The sequence below is a fragment of the Talpa occidentalis genome, unplaced genomic scaffold (genome assembly GCF_014898055.3).
Source record: "Talpa occidentalis isolate TD23 unplaced genomic scaffold, MPIMG_talOcc4v2.1 talOcc4.11, whole genome shotgun sequence".
In the NCBI taxonomy this organism is placed as follows: domain Eukaryota; kingdom Metazoa; phylum Chordata; class Mammalia; order Eulipotyphla; family Talpidae; genus Talpa; species Talpa occidentalis.
The window spans coordinates 55,248,031-55,270,443 of record NW_023601104.1 but is presented as its reverse complement, the minus strand read 5'-3'; the positions used below and the strand labels follow the sequence as shown (position 1 = coordinate 55,270,443).

The 22,413-nt window shown below is 36.3% G+C and overlaps 1 protein-coding gene and 1 long non-coding RNA gene across 2 annotated transcripts in view; one reads left to right on the top strand and one right to left on the bottom strand.

The window, feature by feature from the left end:
- The window catches only part of LRFN5 (leucine rich repeat and fibronectin type III domain containing 5), a 268,041-nt gene that overhangs the window by 206,715 nt on the left and 38,913 nt on the right, over nucleotides 1–22,413 (bottom strand). The gene's annotated exons all lie outside the window — the stretch shown is intronic.
- On the top strand, nucleotides 50–14,642 carry LOC129144963 (uncharacterized). Its single transcript, XR_008549857.1, has 3 exons — nucleotides 50–1,979; nucleotides 8,251–8,339; nucleotides 11,437–14,642. It is a non-coding gene; the product is annotated as an uncharacterized LOC129144963 (long non-coding RNA).

The window sequence follows — 22,413 nt, the reverse complement described above, 5'->3', positions numbered from 1 at the left end:
GGAGCTCCACAAAGCCCCAGGCAGGGGCAGCACAGGGGCGGCGCAGGCAGGGGGAGGGGAGAATACGGAAAATCTGGACGATCTCGGCGAACTTGGAGGGGTGTCCCCAGCCTCTTGCGAAAGGGGAACTTGCAGGCTGCTCACTGCACCCCGGTTGCCGGAGAAAGGAGTGTCACTAGGTCAGGCCGCGACTGCTAATGGCGCTGGGAAAAGTCATTCGTTATCATCTGCCGGGCCGGGAAAATCTGAGATGAAAGACTGCTAGCTCGGGGTTGCTCAGTCACCTGCAGCTGGCTTCCAGGGTCCCAGAATAGTGGGTGGTGATTTGCTTGATAATAATCAGATGGGAGCGGGTAATAATCAGATGATAATCAGATGGGAGCGGAATCTAAGAGCGTTGATATCTGAGAATCAACTCAGCTCGGCGTCAGACTTTAAAGGGTGCCGGTAACCACATGTTAGTGTGTCAAGGGCAGAAAGCAAGCCCACTAGGGTCACTGGGACAGAGCAGGAAAGAGAAGGAGATTGTGCAGGAAGGTAGAGACGACCCGGCCGTGGGAGGGTGCGGGAGGCACCGGGAAGACTTTTCTCCTGATCTTGACTCTTACAACTCCGGGGGTTTCTCTCCTTGACCCACCCCCAGCCCCTCCGGCCGGGAAAAGCTCCCTCCCGGTGGCCCTCTAGTGAACTCAGGATCTTTACTTCTGGAGGCACTTCTCTTCAAAGGTTTCGCTATCCAGTAGTCTGCGACCCCACGGAGCAGCATCCCTCTCAGCTCTGACACCTGCTAGTCCATCATCACCCGTCTGAACCTAGTAGAGTTAGCGAGAGAGGGTGCGGGGGGAAGCTGCAAATCGGGCCTCTTCCTGGCCTACTTGGCAAAGCCACGTGCTAGGGAAGTGGTCTCCTTAGTCAGGACGCTCTAGCAGCCAGCTCCCCGTCCTGCTCCCCCAGCATTACCGCTGCCCTGAGCATGCACACACGCGCTTAAACTCGAGCACCCCCAAGGGCTCACCCAAGCACCTACACGTGCACTCCCGCCCAGCCAGAACCCCCATAGCCGCCCGTTTCGGCCAAGAACCGGAGGGGCGGAGTGATAGAGGTGAAAAGCGCTTGCATTTCCTCTTTGCTCTCTTTCGCTTCCCCTCTACGCCCCCGGGGCTCGGTTCCAATCCCTGGTTTTTTGAAATCCGCGCAACCTTTCCAGTCGCTTTGTTGCAAAGGAGCGCGGCTCCGCGGTGGCAGTTCCTGCCGTGCCTCCTCCCTCCTGACGGGTGTCAGGGCTTTTGCAGGGAGCTCCTCTGGACCCAGACGGCGCTGGAAGACGCGAGTTCCCGAGCTGGAGGGTCAAGCTCACACAGTGACACGGTGCAGGGCACCTCACACCAACCAGCGGGACACCGCAGACAAATACATCAGCAGACAGCACAGCATCCTGGAAAGTCTCCGCTCAAATCATCAGCGCTTTCCCGGTGGCTTTCTGTCCCTCGAAATGAAATAATGAGATTTCCAAGAAGGGCACGGCAGGAACCTCCGGCGGCGGTGGAGCGTCCAGGGACTGCCAGAACCAGGAGAAAAAGTGCTTCCATCCTCCATTCACTTTAAACTTAGCCGCTTCTGGGACTTCACTGGAGGGCGGCGGAGTTGCACCAGCGCGGACCTGCAGAGGCGAGCGAGCACTTCCAAATATTTTAGGATGTGGGAGGTGACAACTTTTCCTCCTGGATTGTCCCATCGCCAGCCTTCCCTGATGAGCTGATAGGAATCGCTGAAGTCCAGGAAATACAAGGTTTGCAGTTCCCTCTAGGGACCAAGTATAGAGAGATGTTGAATGAGAAATCCAAAGACCTTGCATCGCTGAACTAAATAACTTTTTTCTCCCTACTGCCTGGACCAACGTGAGGCGGAGGCACACTTAGCCAACTGTAAGAAGTTAGAGATGGGAACAGAACCATATTCAAATATCTTCTTGGGCGCTTGTAAGAAAAGGGATGTGTATGGTGTTGGTGTTGGTGTTGTTGTTATTGTTGTTGTTGTTGTTCCTGTTTGCTTCAGAGAGAGAAATCAGCGTTTCTTTAATGTGGGTAGTAATAATGTATAACTTCAGTGTTCTTGTGTTTGCAAGCCCTACCAAGCTAGTTTAACCTTCCTATACATATTGCATGATGTTTAAAAGTGCTTTACTCTACTTTCCTCATTTATTTCATCTCTGGAAAGCTATGTCTGGTAAATCCATGTATCACTCACCCTCCAGTCACAATTATTTCTTTTTCTCCCACCTATGGAAGCTGATTAGAGTTTGACAACAGAAGAAGAAAGCTTTGTTTTATATGCTTAAGAGTAGAAGGTGGCAAGCTTTCAAGGAGAGACTAGGATATTCTTACCTGAAGATTTCAAATTAACAGAGAGCAATTTCTATGTTATTTCCTCCACAGGAAAAAAAAAAAAAAAGTCCCTTAAAACAAGAGAGATGGCAATAACAATTTATACTTTGTCTGTATAATTATTGTTGGCATTAACTAACTCTGAAATCAACATACTTTTCAGATTTCACACAAATCCCTTGTAGAATTACTCATTAGAATCTAAAGACAACTAAAACTTATTTCAACAAATAACTTTAAGTTTTATTCTTTTTCTTACTATATCTGCTAGGAACTTCTTAATTTATCCCTAAATCCAATGTTTATGCCAAATCACTTTTAAAGTTATGACAAACTTCTCTCCACCAGATCATGTTAAGGAACTATTCTTATGTTGGACTGTTTTCCCAGAATTTGAAAAAGTTAAGTGTTTTACTAATTTCAGACAAAAGTGGGAATATGAATGTTTTGTGGTTAAAGTGATGAATACTTAATGATAACCTGAGTGTCATATTATTATTTAGCACTTGCATTTCTTCTAAACCAATGAGAAAAGCATAAAATCTGCTTTATGTTAGTTGTTCTTAACAGTTTGCGTGTGCCACAGATTTTCTTATTTCCATGGTATGAAGTGAGTGATAAGTGGTCATTTTCTTAATTTTTTCTGTTAAATGTATACATTAAAAATACTTTAATTTAGAGTTAGCTCCAAATTTTCTGAGCGATGAATCACTATTGTGAGCAGCTTTGCCTTTTTTCTAATAATAGAAATTTCAAGAATTGAAAATGATGTGAAGAAACAGGGAAATACACGTTTCTGAAATGAAGGAGGAGCACTTAAAAAGAATAGCTAAAAATGAATTAAATCCAAACATCAGGATACTTTAATAATCATTATAATAGTTGTGCCCTACATAATTGTGAAATATTAAAAGAGTTCTGCTTTTCATAGAAACATGATTAAAATATTACATCTGACTACAAATTACTAAGGCACAAATTGTGTTGGCAACTAGAGCTAACAAAAACATAATTTAACTGAGGTATAAGCAAAGTTGAAAATTCTGCATATTTCTGTAATAAGTAAACAGATTAACTTCTCATTTATCTACCTTGGACTGCCTGGATGAATTTAAACTCTTACTATTTAACATCCCTATGAGATACAGAAGATATTTGTCCCTTTTTTATTTTTAATATTTTTTCTCAATCTTATGTAGATTATACACTTACTTTCCTTTGTAATATTTTTTTAATGTGTAAGGATCAAGATGACATAGTATATAGTTAAGATATTCTTGAAAGCTGGATCTCTCACTAAGAAGCCAACAAATGACTGGTGGAAGTGGGCACTTCATTTACTAAGAAAAGTGTTTTTGAATTTTAATTCTTTTTCAACACAAATGCAATGATTTTTAAAGATAGTGTCCAAGACAGGAACCTTTTGAGAGAGCTCAAAGAAAAGTCATTACTTCAGAGATAAACATTGTTGGACAGTCAAGGCAACTCTTAGGTAACATTACAAGTGATGAGTAAATTTTATCTTTAATATCTATCCTTTTTTTTTTTCTTGCTGTTTGCTTACATCCTGGTAGCAATGCCCTCTATTTGTCTGGTGCTCCGATTTAGTTAACCCAAAATCTCAAAGTGTAAGCATCCTACCTAGAAATACCTAATACAGAGAAGAATGCTAAAATTGTGATTTATTTTCCTCTTCTCCTCAATACATACATTTAGTAACATTAGATAGTTCTAATTAAGTTCTTAAGAAGAAACCAGTCATAACACCTGAAATTTATATAATGTGATAATGGTATTTCAATAAAAAATAAGAGGAAAACAATGATAATTTGCTAATTCAAGCTAAAGTGTCACTGACTAGCATTTTACCCATTTTAAAAATATGAAAACAACTTATGAAAAGTAAAATTTCTGACAAAGTTGTCATACATTTGTATATATAGGAAGCAAAAGGACATCAGTCATCTTAAACTGCATACATGATTCAAAGTCAAGTGGCACTATATTTTTATATTTCATTTTTTGTTTTTTAGATAAGCTATTAAACCATCAAATGAGTTTTTTAATCTTGGAAGGAATATTTAGGAAGTTTTATATTTATAATCCATTTGCATTTCAGGAATATGTCTACTTGTTCTTAAAACACTATTCTATAAAGAAGCCAGTCAGCACATTATTTCAGAAGACAAAAGTCTGCATTACTGTTAATATGATTTGGTTTGTGACTACTTGTAGGCACACTAATTGATATTACATGGATGTAATGATTTATTAGAAATCTAGGAACTTAGACTTATTCAAAAAGTATAAATGACTGCCATTTGTTAAAAACCTAATGATAAACTATATAACAAAGCTCTTGCTTTCATGGATTATGTTTTCTAATAAGTTTTTCCTCCAAAATCTGCCCCTGATGGTCACATGTCAGCAGTAATGTGTCACACTCACGTGTTGAGACCACAGGATTTGGCCTTCTTACATGCCACCATGATTTTGAACTAAGAATACTATATTCCTATTTATATAAGATGCATGTTCATTAAAATAATGTTGGACAATTTATACCTACATGTAAGCAGCTAATTTCTTCTAGAACAATTATTTCTTAACATAAACTTTAATCTTCATTAGGTAATTTTCTCCGAATCTCTCACTAGTTCTCTTCTCCACTTCATGACCTCTTTAGGATAATGGGTTACTTATCCTTCCTCTATTCATGATTTACATTCACAGTCTTCCTTTCCTTTGACTAAATCCAAACCTTAACTAGCCTGATGTTAAAAGTTTCTTTGGATTAATTTCTCAGCTATTAGTGGCAATGATTTCTGTCGTGAAAGCAAATCCCTTCTGTGATTATTTACCAACAAGCTTTCTTCCCTCTTTCTATTTGTTCATTTCATGGAAATTCACTGAATGTGTTGTCAAACCAGGGCCTTGGAGAACTGGGAAACAAAAGGTTAAGACAGTTCCAGGGTTTCAAGATACCTAGATGCAAAGAGGTAACCTGACTAATTGGTATCTCTCAGTAGGATGGTTAGGCAATTTGGTTGATTTACTAAAGTGCTACTATTTGAAAACTGGCCCCTGAAACCAGCTAAAGTCTTGATCTGATTTATTCAAGGACAGTGCCTGACTAAGCTGTTTCCATTTGATTTAATCAAAGGCAATAATATATAACTAAAAACTATCTTGTTTGGATAACTAGGTTCTAACCCCCCCTCTCAGTATGAAGAGTTTACTGGGCCATAAAAAATCCAGAGCATGCACAGTTTATTCCCAACTTAATTAGTGTACAAAATTTCCACCATGGAGAGTAATCAAGTCACCATTTTCTGAACATGTAACATATGTGCAAGCGTGAACTACCTCTAACAGGTACAGATGACCAGCCCCAACACTTCACCTCCTCACCAAAGACTCCTTTGCTCACTTTTGCCCTCCCATCTTTTGAAAATCATTTCAGGTCTTTATTCAAGGAGACAGTGGGAATTTAGCCCTTTCTGCCTCCATTATCTACAGGTAATAAACCATTCCTCCTCACACAAAAGTTCTGTCTGTTCTACTTAGGGCATTTCCAAGTGAAGAACCTTTTGAGTTTGGTGCAAAGGCCTTATGGCAATATTGTGCACTAGGCACTGGAAAAAAAGTAAAATGAAGGCTAGCCCTCCCTAAGAACTTCTGACAGGCCTTTCCAATCACTTTATTATGTGGATTATTTCAAGTTAAGGTGATTTGAGGCCTTGAAGGCTCATAAGAAATTTTTTACCACTCCCCTAACTACCTAGAAGAATGAAATTGGGGATATTAGGGTTTCTATTAAAGAAACCTATCTAGTGCCAAGGCAAACATTTAATTATAGATTCCATCAATTAATTATCATCTAATTAATTCATCAATATGAATAACCCTTTCCTTATCATGTAAGTCCCTTCCTCTCTTTTTTTTTATTTTTTACATCATTGTTCATTTTTAAACAATATTTGCTTCCCTCCACTCCCAGGTGTAGTCCCCATAGAATTTCCTTTCCCAATGCACCCATGCACTATCACCTCAGTTCCCTGTGCTCCTCCCTCCCTCCCTCTCATCCCTCTCCCTCCTACTGCCCTGCAGTATGTCTCTCATTTATAATTGTCTGTTTTGCTTTGCTGTGTTTTTTACTGTTATTTTTTTTATACTGATGTATTATTTGGTTTCCCTATATTCCTACTATAAGTGAAACCATCCACTATTTTTCTTTTTCCTTCTGGCTTATTTCACTGAGCATAATTCCTTGTAGCTCCATCCACACTGCTGCAAATGGCATGAGGAGGTTCCTCAGTCTACTGAAAATGGAGCTACCATATAACACGGTAATTCCACTCCTAGGGATCTACCCAAAGGACACAAAAACATTGATTCAAAAGAACACTTGTACCCCTATGTTTATTGTGGCACTGTTTACAATAGGTAAAACCTGGAAACAATGCAAATGCCCAAAAATAGATGACTGGATCAAGAAGATGTGGTACATGTACACCATGGAATATTATTCAGCAATCAAAAAAGTCCCTTCCTCTCTTAATGAAGCCCTAAGTCACTATCCCATTCCTTAGCCCAGGAGATAGATACAGATATTTCCCCAGCAGTTTTGGCTTTCACATCTATTTAGGTTTCCCATGCATATATTATTTTTTTTCATGCTAATCTGTCTGCTTCATTGAATCACCAGCCCATGAACAGCCTGTAAGTGGAAGGAATTTCCTTTCCATCGCTATAGTAACCATAAGTCTCTTGGTCACTGACCCCATAATACAGTTTACCATCTAGTGGAGATTACAGACCAACAAACAAGTGATTACAAGTGATCTTGTTCTTATTTTGCCAACTATGATTTGTAATTAATCCCCAAATTGTCTTTTGTTAGACCTTTGCGGCCCACCTCCCATAAACTCAAATAATGGTATCTCTGTTGCTCTTAGTTTCTAGTTTTCCCATATTCATTTATGCTGTATTGAGAGGTAACCTGTGAAATAGGCAGACAAATTCCTTTGTCAAAACACAAGGTACAACACACCATATTCCAATAAGTTTTAGAATATAATACGCTACGTGGGTTTTAATCTAGATTCTGATTACTGCTTTACTTGTGGAAATCATTTAACTCTAGATTGAATCTTTAACATGTTTTTATATAAAATGGTAATATAACACTTAGATTTGGGTTTGGTTGAGAGGTTTTCATGACTCTGCCAATGTAAACTATCCAGTACAAGTAGGTACTCCATATATATCATTTATGTTCCCTTACATTAGTCTACTTCAACGTATGTCATGAGTAACTATTTCACTAAAAATATGATAATTCTGTTTGTCAAAGCACATTTTAACCAAGATTTTTTTTCCAAAAAGGGAGATTAAAAATACACAGGAAGATGCCTAAAACACTTCACTAATGTTTTCATTTTCCTTCATGATAATTATTCTTTAACTTTGGTGGTATATCATTTAGCACAATCTTGAATAATGAAGCTGGTATGTCCACACACTAATTATCCTCAAAATGTATTTTATAAGTTTAGTACTAGTTCCTTTAAGAGAGCTACCCTTACTGTAATGTATTCAGAGCAGCTTTCTTTAATTTTACAGTTTAATCTTGGCTCTCAGACTAGTGTGTGTGTATATGTGTATGGTGTATATACACACAATGGAATATACTCAACTACAAAACAAAATGAAATCTTGCCATCTGTGACAACATGGGACTGGAAGGGATTGTGCTAAGTGAAATAAATCAGAAAGAAAAGAACAAATATCAAATTATTTAACTCCTATGAGAAATAAAGAAACAGATAAAACTAACCATAAAAATCTCCATATTTAATTGTAGAATTGAAGCAACAAGAGGAGGAGGGTGACGCATAAGGAGCAAAGGGCAGGGGGCCCAGTGGACTGTTGTCAAACATTAGGTATTTTGTGGTATGTATGATTACATGCACCTGAAGAGGTGTTTACCTTTATTTCAAGGTATAATTTTAAGGATACATCTAAATATGCTTATGCAGTGTTGTAAACCAGTGTTACCATAATAAAAAAAAGGTATAATTTAAAAAATTAAATAAAGAGATGGAGATAAATAGAAAATTTTAAGGAAAGATGAGTAGAATTAAGTAAAATATGCACATATCCCCAGTTGCCGTGGACCAGCACAGCAGTAGACAATGAGGCCATCTCAGGGTTGAGAGAAGCGTGCAGGGTGGTCAGGGAGTAGGCGAAAGAAATGACAAACAGACACACTTCAAGAGAGAGTGTAAATCTGAGTGTAATTTTCTTTGAGTTGGTGACCAGTATATATATGTTTTCTAAAAGCATAGGAGCAGTGAATATCAATGAAATCAGCTTGCTCATGGGTTTAGCTTATCACTGACAGGGCAGTGATTTACATCTGGACCTAGCCTAATTCCTAAGTAGATAGACCATTAGTTTTGTTTTTAAACTATATAATCGCATTTTTTACTAACTACTTTTTTACCTAAACTATATTTTAATTATTACAGGGTTTAGTAATGTTTCATTTGAGTCAGCGTTGTGTTAAGGATTTCATATGATTTTTTGATTAACAAGCAATGACCTTTATAGAAGAAAGAAGGAAGTTTAGAAAGACAATAAGGGAATAAAGTTTGTACTTCTAGAAAGACTGTTTTTAGCATTCTTGTAGTGGTTCCTGGTGGTCATTATCTTTTGATAAGCATCTGTCTTATCTATGTTTTCAGGGAACTTTGCTGTACTCCCCTGAGCTCTGGTTCCTTGCCCAGCAGGACCTAGGGACCTTGGCGAAAGCCATTAGCCCTAAAGGTCACTGCAGGGGGAGGTGCAGCACCCAGTCACATATAATGGATCTTTATGTCTTATTTTTCAATTTGGTGAAATGTAGTTTTAGATCTTAGCAGTCTTAAATGCTTATAATGAAATAAAGATTTTATTAATTTTGAAAGATGGACACTTTCTTGAGGCAGTGAACTAGAATAAAGCAGCTTCTTTTTCCAGTGACCTGGTCTTGGAAATCTTGATTGCATTCAGTAGTATGGCACTTACTCATTCATTTAGAAAATTGCCAGTGAGCTATGAGATGGATTCCTAGACCTTCTGTACTCATTTGTGCCTATTGTAGTCTGTCTTTACTTTATGCAACTTGCTCCTCTCTCTTGCTTTTGTTATTTCATCACTTTTGATTTATCTATGGCAAAAGAATACCATATTATAGGGGAACTGAATCCCTGTTTTCCAACACCAAACCACATAGGAAGGATTTTGCATGGGATTGTAGCATTACATTAGAAAAGCACTTCTTTCAATAGATATGAAAGAGGCTTCTGAAAAATTTTGCAGAAAATGCCCCAATTGGCACTCAAACTGATACTTCAAATGTTAAAGGAGAAAGCCAACATATATACAGTAGCCATATCTAGACAATTTTATATAAATATGAAAACATTCTATTGTGTAAGAATATACAAAATAATTTTATACAAAACAAATGTCCAGTTCATGGGCACCTACTTTACTTTCCTTGAAAACATTTTTCTGTTTTTATGGAATGGATGAACACATGGTTACTTTATTTTGTGTGCTTTGTTTTGACTTTAGGTATAAAGCCTCTCCAACTGGGATTCATTTGCTATTTTTTTTGCCTCAGTACAATGTATCTGTGCCATGGTATTCACCAAGAAGCAAATGCTCAAACTCAAAGGCAACAGTAATGAGTAGCCCAAGAGAGTACACCTGGATTTGAACAATTTTAGAAGAGAAAGTGACTGAGCATCATGCACAAAATAGTCAGCAAATTCTTTGTAGATCACATGTACACACAGTGATAACTACCTTAAATGGTGTGAATGCAGACCTAGTAATTTTTGTGTTTTCAAAACTTAATACTTATTTTCAAATTTAACATTTATTCCTTGGATCTCATAAGTGTTGCAGGAAAACTGTTGGAGTAGCCTGGGATGGCTGAGCTCTGCTTTCCTGTGGGCCTCCCCAGCTGGGCACAAACCATGACTGCCCAGGATGTGGGGTTCACTCTGCCCCTGATGTCCATATACCACCCAGGCTAGTGCTGAGAACTGCTGAGTCAGGGGGCTGGTGAGGGGAGCTGAGTGGTCATTTTGGGAGCTTTCAAAAGAGGGAGCAATGCAATTAGTCTTGATCTTGGTCACTGAAGCTTCTGTGCCCCTGTCAGTGGGGTGGATGGCTGGCAGGACTTGACTCCTGGTGGGGGTTTAGGGGAGGCTGACCCCAGCAGCATCAGGCCTCTACCACACCCTGCTGCAGCAGGGGTCTGGCACCCTGCTGAATCCTGTGGCTATAGCTCTACTGAGCACTATAGCTTGGTAACTAGATCTTCTCTCTCTCCTACTGGTTGATTAGGATATAGTAGGAGAGAGGGTTGTTGTTCTTTTTTTTTCTTTGCTGCACCAAAGGACTTACATTTGCATTTACGCAGTGAGTGGTAGGTAAGATAGGTTCTGACCTGGTGACAGTTTTTAGACCCTTTGCCAATAGCAAGATAATGTGCCTATACATAAAACCGTGTGCCCGTATTTTAAAAAGCATTTTTGTGTGGTTTCCAGAAGCTTCATTTCTCCTGTGCTATGCTAATTTTAAATAGAGCAGTATACATAAAATGTATGTAGAACACACAGAAGTGTGGTCAAAGAGAAAAAGGGTGGGGCAAGGTTTTATCAGCAAAAGAAAAGGTTATTTCAGGTAAAGTTGCCTTCTCTCAGCACAGGGCTCTTATCAGGGAGATTGCTTGGTATAGGATTATATTTTGGGAGAGAGGTAGAAACTGCAATAGATAATGAATCTAAGTGGAACCTGGATTGAAGGACTCCATTTGGGAGCTGGGCTTTTTTTTTTTTTTTTTTTCTATTTTTAACAATAGTAAATGCTCAAGACATGAAGCGGTTTTCATAGTCTGCTTAAGGAGTTTGATTTCATAGTCTGCTTAAGTAGTCAGAGTGCAGCCATTAAATGATTTATGCAAAAGAATAATAAATATACAATTCTATTTTAGCAGGACTGGTGGTGAAGCAGTGTGGAAGACTGGAAGATTAAAGGATGGCTGATGGTCCATGAGAAAGAAACCATTCAAAAGTAAAGTTACAGTAGTTTAGATGAGAAACAGGAGGCTATGGCTATGGGGACTAATTTCATCACTATAAAGAAATAGAACAGATTGTCTTCCAGGTATCTCTATCAGAATTTAAGGATCTACACAAGAATATTTCCAGTAATTCAAAAAACCAAACTACAACAGAATTTTAGAATTAAGAGAAAACAAGGCAGCTATCTGTCTTTTTCACTAAGGCAACAGTTTCTATTTTGTAAGATAAATATGTAAATATTGAGTCAAATTAATTTGCAGAGAAAGCCCTGTATATTGTTTATTAATTGATCAAAATATAAAAATATTTTCAAGAGTTTATGAATAAAATATCACTTTATGCATGTAAGCAGATAAATAAAAATTCAATTTTCCCAGCATATGTTAAAAAGCATAGGATGTCCACAATATTTATTCATCTATACAAGATGAATTTTAAATATGTTAGTCACTGAAATATTTTCAGTGTTCTTTAAGGATTTTTATGTTCTCAGAAGATTATGTAGAAATAATAGTAATAGAAAATCTGAAATATATGTGCTGATTTTAGGAGTGTAACTAAATATGTAAATAGGTAATCCAAGTTTATTTGTTGGATACCTTTGGAAAAATTGTATCGGTAATAAAGTTTTCTCCACACGAGTTAGGAAAGAAAGCAATAACAATAAAATACAGACATTGTTAATAATATTTATCAAAAATAGAATTCCAGCTTTATTCTTTAGTCTGTAAGATGGGGGAGCTATTGCATTGTAAAATCCACTGGCCAGTTCTATTTTAAGCATTTTCCTTTGATTAAATCATTTGTAGTAAATGATGACCCAAGCTAAGGTAAAGTGACACTTTAATGGGGGTTATGGCCTAATGACAGGGTGTCTTTAAGGGGGTTTCAATTACTAGAACTATAAAATATTAGTTTGCTATTAATATATTTAAAGTGAGATATTAATTCTCTCTACAACATCAATATTTATTAGTGTTTCAATTTTGGATTAACACTTATTTGGCTTTACATGAAAATTTGTCTTTCTGTACAACATGAAAAGACCTTTCCTTAAATAAATGCTCTTATATTATTTAGCTATGCTTTCCCTTAAAAATCTTGATAGCTTCAGGAAATCTCTTAATCCCATAAAGAGCAAGAGGGAAGAAGATAGAAGATGAATGCTTTACAAACTTAACCTTGAGTGAATCCAAGTCAGAAGAAAAAAAGTAGAATGTCTTAAAATTTTAATCCTACAATATGAATATTGAGAAGGACAATATTAACACTACATAAATTATAACCCAAAATCTTTCTAAACTAGGTTGGCAACCTGGTCATGAGTACCCAATAATCTCTTACATTTAGAGTTATGGTTACAGAAAGATTCTTAGTGGTATTCTAAGGCTCATATTATATATGTGGGAAAACTGAGATGAAGGAAGGCTGTGCAGTGTGCAGTTAATTGCTTGCTGCCTTCTCTTGGTATTAATGGAAATCCTTTGAAGTAAGAAAATTGTATATTTCCAGCCCTATTCTGTAGGTTAAAAAATTGAGATGCAGATGTGTTATTTCCATTAAATCATCTAGTTAATTGTCAGAAATCAGAGTATTCTATGATTGTCAAATTTTTTTAACTTTTCAAAAATATAGGGGAAATATTAAATAATACCTATATATGAAACTTAAGATTCTTGAAGATAATATGTATCAAAGTAACCTATAGTTATGAAATACAATAAAAAATATTGATTCTTGTGTCTCATTTCCTTTGGAGGTGGCTTAACGGGTGGATCTCTTTATATATAATTTATTTATGTTGTAAAATATTTCAGCCGCGACCTTGAATATACCGGGACAAAAAAAGGTCTTTGATGTTCTGAAATGCCTGGTGAATATTTATGTGGAATAGTACATGTAAAAGAAGAGAATGCCCTATTCATTTCATAATCAAAGTTTTGAATTTAAAATTAAAGTCATCCAACTGTTTGAAAAGAAAGAAATGCTTCCTCACTATTAACCATGATTTTAAAACCTCATTATCAATTAATGCAAAGTAACACTCTGGATATAATTTTAGTAATAGAAAATCTGAAATATAACATGAAATATAGCCTGTGCTGATTTTAGGAGTGCAACTAAATAAATAAATAGGTAATTCAAGCTTATTGGATCACCATCTTTGTGTAGTCATGCATCTGAGAAGCAAGCTATCAATATCGTCTCTCTGAGATGAGAGGACAAGCATGGCTTTTCCATTAGTCATATATTAAAACAGCCTTATAGTAATGCCCTAGATCATTTGACCCATCAATAAAGTATTAGAATTATATAGAAACTTGGAATGTTTTTATTAACAGCTATTATTTCAGAAATTTACTGGGCAATGTGACTCATATAAACAGTGTAGTACAGTGACGAGAAAGTGAATTGGCATTTGAAGACATTGAGATCATGCCAAACCTGCTGCTAATAGGCTTTGTGGCTTTTGTGAGGTCATATGATATCCCTGAACTCCAGTTTCTTCATCATAATGATGAGAAATACATTATTGAGCAAATGAATATAATAAAGGTTCCAGCAGAACTTCCAGCCCAGGTGCAACGAACATTTCAATGCAGGCATAATTAACAAGTTTGCTGACTTACAGCTCCTTCCCTTTCAAGATTCATGGCCAGAGCATCAGCACTCTTATCTACAAGGTTGGGCAGCCAACCAGCTGGTCTATCTCTCCAAGGCCATCCCCAAATGCCTACATCTTCCCCTCCCTTGTCTTGCCCCCTTTGTCTAGGGACTTCGCAGCAAATTGTTGTTCCTGCTGAAAAACAATGCTATCAATGGAACAGATATGGAGACCATTGTGTATAAAAGGAACCCCCGGTCTTTAAACTGGTGCTCAGACCTTACAGGGCTACCCAGGTCTGGGACCTCAGGCATAAGTAATAAAGCTTCTCCTGACCTCACGATTCCTGAAGTACCACTTGTTTTTCCTCTGCCTGGGTAAAAGGCTAGAATTTATTTCTACAACAATACTATGAGACCCATGAGCCAGACGATTTCTAAAATATCATATAGCATGAAAACATGGGCTATTCCAACTTAAATGAACTGGAATTAAATTCACCACTAAGAATTTGGCATACTATAATTGTAGTTTTTTTTTTTTATATACATTAAAAAAAGCATTAAAAGCTACCTATGGTTAATGTCAAAAGATTTTGTATTAAAAAAAGATTTTGTATTAAAAATATTTTCCTAGCTTTATTGATATAAATTAACATATACCATTATGTAAATTTAAATTGTAAACAAGATGATTGGCTATACATCTATATTGCAGAATGATTACAATAAGGTTAGTTAACACATCCATCACCTCACATAGTTACCAGTGTGTGTATATGTGTGTGTGTATGTGTGTATCTACTCTTAGCAACTTCCAAGTATGAGATATAGTACTATTAACTATAGTCTGCATGTTGTACATTAGACCCACAGAGTATATTATGCCCTTTAATCACCTTCACCCAGATATTTTTTTAAAAATCAGTGCTGAGAAATCCAATGCTTTTCTGTAAGTCATGAGTCTAATATGTATTCGATGCAGGTTGTGTACAGCATTAAAATATTTTAGAAGCATATCTAAATGTGTGACCTTTATAAAATACAAAAGGTGTAATAAAAGTGATGGAAATTTAATCATATCTTATTGCTAATATTTATATTATAGTTACTAAGAAATAGTTCAGCATATTTGTTTTTTTGTTTTTTTTAAGATTTATTTATTTATTTATACAAGCACTGGGTACAGTCAGAGGCTCAGGAGGGTGAGAGAATTCACCAGAGCCAGAGCTGAGCGTAGAACAGGCAGAGTGATGAAGTACACTTCTGAGGGGAGCAGCGGGTGGCAGGAGAGGTCTGCGCGCCATGTGGGACCCTCGCCCGGTGGCCGGGGATAGTGGCCGGGATCGAACCGGCACTGCAGCGGCTGCAGGCAGCTTCGCAACCTAGTGTTCAACCTCTGTGCCACCGGGGAGGCCCCAGCATATTTGTTTATGTGTGCAAGTATGTAAAGGAAAGACAGGGGTTGGGGGAAGGAAATAGTGAGGTAATTTTAAAAGCCTAAAAAAAAAAAAATTAAAAAAAAGTAAGAGCCTAGGATACACAATATAAGATAGTGTTTAAGATCACACGTTTAGAAATTGGATTTGAAGTTTTGTTTCCTGTGTCTGCCACCTCTAAGCTGAATGATTTTAGGTAAACAGTTTAACTTTTCTGAATTTCTTCATTTATAAAAATCAGATGAAAATAAACAATGCACACAACTGGTATAAAGATAAAATGAGGTAATATTTTTAGATTGCATAGAAGAGAATCTGGAACAGAATACGTGTATAATATGAAACAGTTCATTAAAATATTTTTAATATTAAGTTCAGATGCATATGGTTTTGCTTTTTTAATTCAATGAGCTTTAGGAAAATTATAAATTTATTTTAAATCCATTAAGTCAGAAAGGTCTCTAATTCAATTATAAATATCAATTTATTATATATGTGAAAGAACCATATATTCAATCTTTCATAAAAATATGAGTTAATAGTATCAATATTTTCCTGAGGTCTTTAAATGTATTACCATCTGCTTAAAATTAGATCCCCTTGAATTTTTTTAAATCACCTGGAAAATATATTCAAATTATATTTAATATTTTAAATTTTATTTATTTTTCAATATTTTCATAGAAGTTTTTTTACAAATATCAGATTTAGTTAACTGACATCTACTTTTAGATAAGACAGCCTCAAGAACATATTTGACAAATGTCTACCTCTAAATCTTACCACAATTTGCTATTTTATGGTGACTAGAATTTTAATTATTGGAGAAAATTATACAGATACTAAATTGCAGTAATATCTACTTAATAGGTTCTTATAAATATTAAATTAATTGACACATGCTAAGAACCTAAAATAGTGCTTGGTGCATAGTAATTAACATTAGTTAATGTTTTTGTATTAATAACATAAAGAAATAGCATAAGAAATCATTTGATAGAGGTATTCCAAAACAAATTTTAAAGTTAGTCAGCAATTACTGAGGTTATGAACATATTTATGCTCTATTTTCAAATCATTAAAAATAATTATGTGAATTTCTTGAGTTTTTTTTTTTTTTTTAAACTAAAAGTGATTTCATATGAACCCACTTCCCTCCCTTTCTACTGTATAAATAAAGCAACTGATAGCAAATGGATAAGGGTCTATCTTGGCTCCCTGGAGATAATACAGTGGCAGAACTGAAATGAGGATATATTATTTCTAGAATCAAATCATTAGGCGTAATTGCTTAAAAGATAAAAAAAATTAGGAAAAAACAGTCATATGCATTATTAATACCTCAATATGTTAAGACTAAAATGAGATTGAGAGAGTAAGGGAAGAAAAGATAGAAAAGATAATCTCTAAAATTAGGAAAAATTAAATAAGTTTTCCCCATAAGCTATAAATTCACCTTTAAAATAAAGAAAAAAAAAAAAGATTTAAAGAAAAGAGCAATTAGTTCAAAGGCACAAGTGAAGTATATTTTATTTGTTTATTTTCCAAGCAATCAAATCAGGTTCTGAAATAGCTTTTCCATTTTCTCCTTCTTACTGAAAACAAACATCACACATGTGATGTGAAGGGAATACTGAGAGAATAACTTCTCCAAGCAAAGTCTGCATTGCCCACAAAAGCACTTGAAAGGGGCACTTAATTTATTTTAAATTATATCAACTTTTGCTTATTAAAGTACTTGTTAAAATTGTGGTTAAATAATTTTTTAAATGTTCACATTCGGGCCTCCCCTGGTGGCGCAGTGGTTAAGCGCTGGGCTGCGAAGCTGCCCTCACGCAGCCTCTGCAGTGCGGTTCTATCCCCGACCGCGGCAAGGGTCCCACATAGCGCACAGACCTCTCCTGCCATGCCCACTGCTCCCCTCAGCAGTGTATTTTGTCAGTCTGCCTGTTCTGCTCCCCGCTCTGGCTCTGGTGAATTCTCTCACCCTCCTGTGCTTCTGAGTGTACCCAGTGCTTGTATAAATAAATGAATAAATCTTTAAAAAAAAAGTTCATATTAATAAGTCATGTATATTACTGTTCCGCTTTCCTTCCTTCTCCTCCCCCTCTCTCCCCACTCCTCTCTCTCTCTCTCTCTCTCTCTCTCTCTCTCTCTCGTTTTAGCATAAAATACTGGGGTATAGGCCAGATGTGTGTGTGTGGGGTGGGTTGGGGGTGGGGTAGGGGTGGGGGGCGGTAAGGGGATTCACCAGAGACAGAGTGGGGAGCAGAACAGGTGGATTTACTGAAAAACACTGCTAGGGGGAATAGCAGGAGAGACAGGAGAGGTCTGCTGTGCCATAATGAACTCAGGACATAACAGTGTAACAGTGATAGCACTGAGACTTAAGGCCACCAGGAAGGTCCATACTGGTAGCTCTTTAAATCATGTGAGTATGCAAATATTTAAGACTGGATTTAATTCTAAATTTCAGTTATATCTAAATTAAATAGAAGAGTTACAAACAAAAAATTCAATTTATACTGTTTCATATTTCCTCATATAGTTACCTCTACTGGTACACTTTTATTTATTTTCTTTGTTTCAATCAGTTAATATCCAGTTTCATTTCATTCATTTCATTATAGTCTGAAGGACTGCTTTCTAAAACATATTTGCTACTGGCAAAAGATCCATTTTTTTTTAACTTGAAAACTTTTTTTTTTAAGACCTATCCATTTTTGCATACAAGAACTGGGGTACAGGCCGGAGGAGTGAGAGTAAGAGGATTCACCAGAGACAGAGTGGGAACAGAACAGGCAGATTGACTGAAACACACTGCTGAGGGCAGCAGCGGGCAAGCCAGGAGAGGTCTGCTGCACCATGTGGGCAGCTCCCTGGCCAGGGATTGAACTCATGCTGCAGTGGCTGCGGATAGTTTCATAGGTTGCATCTTAACCCCTTGCACCTCCAGGGAGACCCCTTAACTTGAAAACTCTTAATCATCCCTTAGCATTTGCTACTGTTACGAAGATATAGCCATTTTTTTTTTTTTTGAATAAACACACTTTAGATTGCTGCAGGTATTTAGTTAATTTCCAAAGTTCTGAAAAGGTTGGTTTTAAAATCTGTTGATTCTGAGTTTTTCCAATTATTCTCATTGCTTTTATGGAGGAATGGGTTTTTGAAGGTCTTTATTCTATCATTCTAGTATTGGCCCTCTCAGGACCTAGAAGTTTAGTTCAGATTTCCTGAATCCAAATTTATAAATTCATGGTATTGTCTGAATACCTTTTTCCTTCACTACAATGAGGTTTATTTGGATAATTTCTATTTCCAAACAATGTCATACCAGATGTCCAACTATCTCAATATATTGTTAAAAACATTATGTTTGGGGATTCTAATTGCATTGACCACACGATAGCTGTCAATCAAGATTCAAAGACATAAAATTCACAATTTATACTTCAGAATGTTACTTTCACTTTCACTTTGTTTCTTTCAAAATTCTATTCTAAAGATGTCTCATTCTGCATATTTTTCTCTCACTTATTCCAAAACTGTGCTTTCTTATAGAGTTCCCTAAGACTTATTGAAAAAGGGAGTAAAATATTGGAGGAAGAGTCACAGAATGGTCTCCATGACATGCTTGCACAGACCAGGGGGCATTGATGTATTCTCACTAAGCTGTGACCCTAAAGGAGCTCTTAGGAAAGAAATCTGCCCAGTGGGTAGAGTATCTATTCATCAGTATCTCCTGTCTATTTTGCTTAAAAAACAGAGATGGCCTGAAGTGGAACATATATTGTTTTATGACAATGGATGGTGGAAGACTTAGAAGGCATATTAATTAGAGGGAGGTTTGTGGGAGGTCTATATAGACAGACCATTCACAGTGGGCACAGAATTTGATAGTTTTTGTCCATCATATATTCACACACAAAAATATACTGGCAATCCTTGCTAGTCTCCTGACCTACTGAATAACAATATATTTTTTGAAGTTAGGGTGTTAAATTCAGCAGATTTTTTCAACAGTTCTTTATGTACATGTTAATGTCATCAATAAAATGTGTACATATAAATGGCAGAAATTCTAATCTAACCTACTGCCAAATACATATCATCAGCTTACTTGGTTGGCTCCATTCCCATTTGCTCCTGATACTCACTTTTCATATGTTTATTGATTATTAAAAATCTACCAAGGTGTTTGTAGAGGAAGACATGGAAGATATTGATTTTCTTTTAAATAGGTCAGAAGATAAATCAGCAGAAATTTTGAATTTGGAAGTTTATGTGTGATTGGATTTATTTCTACTATGAGCCTTGAGATATAATGGGCACTTAGGAGAGCCTATTTAGAGCAGTATTTCTATATCCATTAGATTTAGATTTTTTTTTTGGCCTCAAAGGGCATTTATTGAATTCTCTTTACAGATTTTTTTTTTGATATTAACTTTTTTTTTTACATCATTGTTCATTTTTAAACAATATTTGCTTCCCCCAGATTTAGAAATTTAAACAATAACTTAAGGATCATTAAATACTATGCCAATATTTTTGCCCCTTTCAATACTAAATCAGCATTTAAAAAGTGGGGTGTGGACATCCATCTTTACAAATTCCAGAGTCCTTTTACAATTATTCCTAATAAAATATTTCTAATTAAAATACCTATAAAATACCTACACTCATGTTCATTCAGGACAGGAAAGGAATTTTTCCCATATAGTCCAAAATACAATTTGAATATAGACTTCAAATTTTATTCACCTTCCTATATGTATTTATATACTAAAGGACTTATACAGTAACTATAAATAGACAAATTGTAATTATGGATCTTCTTTAAAAACTACTCTTTAGCATATGTGGAAAACAGCTAAATCACAGGCACATTTTGGGAGATAATACATGAACTGATCCTTTAACATATATGACATTCCCAGATTACTCATCCCCTTAGTTCAGCTGAGAGGCATAACTTATGAAATCTTATTTCAAATTCTGCTTTAGATTATACAATTATGCACCCAGAGTGAACTCAGCATATTGACAAAGGAAACAGGAGGAATAAAATCTAGAGCAAAAATGTTGTTTAAAAGGGCAATCTGGAATAAAATATTGAATTTGGAAACTCTGGTCTAAATGGGTTTTTGGAGTTGAACAGATCAGTAATTTGGGGCACTTATCACATGCCAAGTATTATTAAGCATATAGGAATTATTGTCAGACTGAAGTGGGAAAGTTGACACAATGATTAATATTCCATAGGGACTTAAACAGTAACTGAATCAGAGAGCCATGTGTTTACGTTGCCTTGCTATGCACACAGAGTCCAATAACTCATACACATTAAGAAATTATCAATTGTCACTTGCAAACAGAAGTAGCAACCTCATGCAGAGAGAGAAGTATATTCCACAGCTTTTAAGCATCTTCCTCTTATCAGACAGTATGATTTCTTTCCTTTCTTCCTTGGAAGTTTATGCCTCCTATGAGATTGACCTTAGCTTCAGAAAGTTTATGATAAATTTCAGTGCACTTATGTGTTTGAAGAACATGTGAAGGTGCTCATATGTCTAAGATAGTAACTCACTTCACTAGCACCAGTTTGTCAACATGAGTGTTTCTTAAAAATTACTTCTTCCTTTCTTGGCTTAGGTGGTTGAATTCCATTTTTATCTTTTGGTTTCTCACAAAAATAACCATTTTATGGGGCCTCCCTGGTGGCGCAGGGGTTTTAGTCTCAGCGCTATCAAGCTATCATCAGCCACTGCAGCATGAGTTCCATCCCCAGCCAGGGAGCTAACACACATGGCGCAGCAAACCTTTTCTGTCTTGCCCGCTGCTCCCCTCAGCAGTGTATTTCAGTCAGTCTGCCTGTTCTGCTCTCCATCTGTCTCTGGTGAATCCTCTCACCCCTGCACCTCTGGCCTATACCCCAGTTCTTCTATGCACAAATAAGTAAAATAAAAATAACCATTTTAGATCCTAATGACTAGAACAAGACCTATTTTAATGCACTAATCTAAAATTTTGATATTACATATATATAGTTCAAAATTATCTAAGTTTTCTGGTCAGCAATCATGAATTCTCATGTGTGGTTTTTATATGTCATTGCTGTAAAATCTTTCAAACATTTAGATGTTCTATGCTCGGGAGCCCAGCCCAATCAGGATCAGAGGTTGATTTCCTTCAGCTAATTTAGCAGAAATTAAAAAAAAAATTGCATGGAGTAAACTAATGTATTGAACACATAGCATATGTGAAAGACATGGTTTAATTTGGACTCTGGCTAGCTAGTCTCAAAAGGCATTGAGTAAACATTCAATATATTAGTAAGGTGCTTGGGGGCAACATGCTATGATATATAATTGAAATGAGATATCTCATTATTTCTCAAATTGTAACTTATTTTTAAAAAATAAAATACCTAATGCACATGATTAAAGAAACAATGTACTTCTTGGGGTAAAGCGATGGAGGGGAGGGAGCTTTTTAACCCGAAGTCAAATATCATCACTGTAATTTAGCACTTCTGTGTTTCCCCTTCAATTTATTTCCTTTGGAAAAGAAAACTTCATGTCTTTTTGTCATCAATCTAGTTTCTAATGCTAAATATATTTTAACAAAGAATTATATCATTTTATAAAGATCATTCTATCTTCTAGAATCTATAGATTAAAAACGATCTAATAAACCTATACAAAAATGGTCATAGAAATTCTGACTGATGTTTATTAGGGTTTCCTAGAAGTCATGCTTTTCCTCTATATATCTATTACTTGAATGGAAAGAATTTTCAAAGTAGGACTACTTTTTTTAAAAATCAAGTATAAAAGTACTTTT